Source organism: Anarrhichthys ocellatus, unplaced genomic scaffold (assembly GCF_004355925.1).
Source record: "Anarrhichthys ocellatus isolate YVR2014 unplaced genomic scaffold, GSC_Weel_1.0 scaffold20, whole genome shotgun sequence".
Classification (NCBI taxonomy): domain Eukaryota; kingdom Metazoa; phylum Chordata; class Actinopteri; order Perciformes; family Anarhichadidae; genus Anarrhichthys; species Anarrhichthys ocellatus.
Genome location: NW_022280050.1, coordinates 5538868 through 5542992, shown reverse-complemented (window position 1 = coordinate 5542992; position 4125 = coordinate 5538868).

Genomic DNA, 4125 nt, shown 5'->3' with positions numbered 1-4125 from the left:
TCTCTCTCTCTCTCTCTCTCTCTCTCTCTCTCTCTCTCTCTCTCTCTGACCCGACACACCTTGGCTTGGCATCTTCTCATTGTTATCCTGGTAAACAAGAAGGGGAGAGACAATGTCTTGCTTTAATCTAGGTCCTCACGAATGGCACTGAATCACATTTGTCCAAAAGGAGTCCATTTAGGTCCACAAACAGATGTGAAGACAGGCTCTCTGCGCACAACCTGTTGGGGCTCCGGCTGGCTGTGTCATTTACGGCAGAAACTCCTCTCTCATGCTAATTATTAATAGTTGTGAATAAATGTTTTCAATTTGAATAATGATTACTGCTAGACATAGCAGCTTAAGCTTTTTAAAAGACTTATTAGTGACTATTGCAAGTGACATATCATTTTAAAAGATTTAAAAGACTTGAGATTGCATGCAGGTGTACATTCCCTGGTGTTTGCCAAAATATGTTCTACAGTTTCTTCTGGTTGTCGTGTGTCTATGCATTCATTTAGCGCCTTTACGCAGTTGCTTGCTCACTCTTCTTCTTCACGCTTCTTGATTTGACCACGCAAGCACCAAAAAGTGCCTCACAGCACAGGAACCCAAACACGGATCTGCTATTCATAGCTTGCTTCATGAGCCCTGATTTTTTTGCCCGGTGTTTCAACCACAAACCCCACCTTCCTGCTTAAGCTTGTGCGGATATGTTGCAGTGAACACGACATGCCTCTTAAAAGTGTTTGCCTCTTTATTCAGGTGTGTGTTTAGTTTACACTACATGTCTCCCCAACAAGACCACGCTCCACAACAACAGGACTAATATATATTCTATGGCTATTGCAAGGAAGGAGAAGGACTGAAATGTGCAGTGAAGTGAAACATAAAAGGTTGAAGACAGGATCTGACACTGTCATTCATTCAGCACAAATAAAAACCCATTTGACACAGGAACTTACATTATTATCTGCAATGAAATATACCAACACAAGTACAGTGCAATGCACTAAGCAAGCCCACCCCAACCAATCAGTATTGGTTGCCATTTTTTGATAAAGATAATAAATTTCACACAAAAAAAAGCAAAGATAACAAAGACATTATTATTCTTGCGAAGTAAATGTTCAAAATAAGATACTGTTTAAATTACCAATTGTCCCTCCACAGTCCCCTCTACCTCTCCATCATTGCCCACGGGCTTTCTCTTCCCTCAGATAGAGGCCAGTATGAGATACAGTTCGTCCTTCAACTCAGAGATTTACAGCACAGCTCACAGACTTATTAAATTCATCAACAACCCACAATGCATACACATTCCAGCAGTGATCTGGTAGACAGCAATGGTACCTTATAGAGTAACCCGTGTGCAAACTCCATTTCATGTTACCAAAAAAATATGAGGGTTTTTTGGACGATTTAATACACAGAAAATGTTTTGAGAGCATGCTATTTGTTTACTTAGCGCTTCCTTTCAGGCTGAGGTTGAATGAAGGCTAACGTCAATCATACCTCTGGACCTCAGTTGTGTGCTGCTAACTGCTAGTCTTTGCCCCTTATTATAACACAAGTTAATTGAATCCCAGTCCAGAGCCGTCCAGATGCTGCTGTGTGTATAAAAAGGTACAAAAGTGATAGAGGAGGTGTAGCAATATTTGCACTTAGAGTATTTCGACTACATATCAGTTTGCTCTGGTCAGACATTTAAGAGAATAGTCCTAGCTTTGTAAACCCCTTTCATTTAGTGATGGGCAGTATTCCTATCTTCCAGTTTTCAAAAGCGTCCTCTTTGACCCACATACCAACAACAAAGAAAGACTTCGTTCTGAGCTACCACACATGGTTTGGTTGGTTTGATAAAGATGAACCAAGAAAAAGGATATGGACAAAATGACCATGACCTCAGACATGACTGCACACTAAAAAGAAATGAATGCATCTTTGTCCATAACAGACTGTTGAACACAGGGATCACGTCATATTTATGTGTAATGGTTTTTAGAGGTGATCATCTCACACGGTGTTGATATTTCTTCATCGACTGAAACATGGCAATAAGAATTTACAAGCTGTAGTCTCTGTGTGTAGCCTACATATTTGTGTGTCTTCGTGTGTAAACGACGATGGTGGACGGCAGTTTGTTTTTGGTGCACAAAGGATCATCGGCACATGGGCATTCGCATATACGTACATGCGAAGACATGCACCTTTACGATTTACTTAAAATTAAAATGGATCGTAAGACCTTTTGCCCCAAATGACTATCTTCATACAAAATAATGATAGTCAAAGTAAGCAACTAGCAGGATAACATATAGTGTAGTATTTATCAGCCAACAGTCGAGATATTTTTCTCAGGCGTTGGTGGACAACCAAAACTATAAGAAACATGACACCAAATAAATGCTAACTTTGGTCTGTGCCGACATTGCTGACCTTTGGGAACAGAGCTGGAGATTCCAAAATTGGAGAAGCTATTGTTGTCACGGTTGGGCAAAAAGACAACTTGGGGATGTACCCAAATGCAGATAGACACGGGGAGCAGAAGGATAATAAATGGTGATTTTAATAAAGAAATCACCAAGACAAAACTTACATGCCAGGTGAGAACAAAAGTAGCAACTGCAACTCCAAGAAACCAGAAAGGGCAAAACAACACAAAACAGGATCAGTTAGATCAGACATGTGCACGGGGGATACAAACATAGCAGACACAGAAATTGGGGAGTACATGTTTAAATACACTAGGGAGGTGTTGTTGATTAGACACAGGTGAATTAAATCAGGGGCGGGGCAGACAATTACGATGGGGGGGAAACATACAGTACAAAGGCAGGAAGTGAAGAGATCTGATATGATATGAGAGGAGAGGTGAGTAACACAACATAAAACAGGAAATACTGAAATGACAAAAATAAAGAAACTTAACTAGGGAACAGGAGGAGACATGACAAACACAACTGCTGCACAAAAAAAGGAGGGAAGACCACAAAGACAGGAAGTAAGACACAGGAGGCAGGGAATTTCAAAATAAAACAGGAAACAAACTAAACCAAAACCAAGATCGTGACAATTGTATCTTGTTAGCTGTGTTGCACCATCCACTTTTATCTAAAAATACATTTTTGGAAATATGCTTATTTGCTTTCTTAAGATTGATACCAACCTCATATCTCTGTTAAACCTGAAGCTACGGTTGGTTAGCTTAGCTTAGCAAAAAGACTGGAAACAGGGGGAAACAGCTAGCCGGGCTCTGGCTAGATGTGACAAAATCTGCCTTTCAGCATCTTGAAAGCTCGCTAATTAACCTTGTTTGTTTAAAAATGTGTCCTGAGGAGGACTTCTGCCTTTCTTCTGCTGAGCCAAAATCTGCCAAAGACAGACATTGACAAGAGCCAAGACACAGCCTGTAATGGTCGGGCAGCAGCCAAAGCATTTTAACTGACCATGGGTTGGGTTGGACCATGTGTATGGTCAGCTAATTTTGTTATGTAATCTGATATACAACCTGCAGTGTCTGAATGTAGCATTCACTATGCTGCCTGGTAAATCATTCCCTACTGCTATAACCGACACTAAATTTTACTTTGTGTACAGTACAGCTACTGTAGAAAAAAAAAAACATGGACATAACTTTTCCTCTCTGGTCATAAACAGCTTGATAAATCTGTTTTTTTTCGCATAAATATCGCATACATTTTCATAAAATGTATGTGACTCAATGTACTCAATGGGCAAACATGTAAATAAAGCTGTGGGCAAAAAGGTTATTTAGAAGATGTGCTATAATGTGTAATCTTGATGTAAACTGTTACATTTTGAGATATGTTATTTCTGTTGCTTATTTGTTTTGTATGTTGTTAATATACCATCTCATCGATCTCAAGGGTGATACAAGCATAACTGCATAACCTTGTATCTTCCTTCTCCATCTAAGTACTGTACAGGCACTTCAAAAACAGCCACCTGTTTTTCCATGGATTGGAGAGCCTTGACACAGGAAATTGAAATTGCAAAGGTTTGAACATTGTAATTTTTTATTTTTTTTTTGCGAAGCAGGCTGCTCCTCAGTGAAGCGATACTTGAGATGAGGATAGCACCATTTCAGCACAAATGGCAGAGGACCATTTCCCCAAAGTAAAA